This window comes from Sinocyclocheilus grahami, unplaced genomic scaffold, assembly GCF_001515645.1.
Source record: "Sinocyclocheilus grahami isolate Dianchi unplaced genomic scaffold, SAMN03320097.WGS_v1.1 scaffold1631.1, whole genome shotgun sequence".
Classification (NCBI taxonomy): domain Eukaryota; kingdom Metazoa; phylum Chordata; class Actinopteri; order Cypriniformes; family Cyprinidae; genus Sinocyclocheilus; species Sinocyclocheilus grahami.
Genome location: NW_015506810.1, coordinates 186,735 through 187,461, shown reverse-complemented (window position 1 = coordinate 187,461; position 727 = coordinate 186,735).

The window sequence follows — 727 nt, the reverse complement described above, 5'->3', positions numbered from 1 at the left end:
CGCTACTGTGAGGAGCACGGAGCGAGGAACGAGGAGACGAGGAGTTGACTTCAGACAGAGGCTTTAATAAACATCAATAAATATAATTAAACATGAGGGAAAACTTGGTCATGGAAAACACGGAACACAGGACTGACACCACACCACTACAGTCCATCAACTGACATCATGTGAAGCAAAAAGCTGCGTGTTTGTAAGAAACAAATCCATCACTGAGGCGCTTTTAACTTTAAACCGTCGCTTCTGGACAAAATGGCCATAATCCATAATAACATTTACTCAAATGAAAAAGTCCATCACCTGTTGTCCTGTCATCTAAATCCACAGACATATTTGTTTAGTCTTTTGAACCATTTTTGTTTGTAACAGTGCATGATCTGTGCATATTTCTATATTACAACACAACTTTTTGACTGGGAAAGCAATATTATGAATAGAGGACTTGTATTTCTTAAAATATGTTCTGATAAGCACAATTACATCTTGGATGGCCTGAGGGTGAATACATTTTCAGCAAATTTTAATTTTGGGGGGAATTATTCCTTTAAGCACATTAAGTGGACTGACAAGCCATTTTAACTGCAATGTGTATCTGGAATCAATGGACAGAATACACACAAACAAGTATCTATCCAAGCGGTCAGTAGTCAGCTGTTCTAATGGCACTGTGAGGTATAATCAGTGTGAATGAGATAGCACAGAGTGTTGGCACGGCCTGATCTGTGGT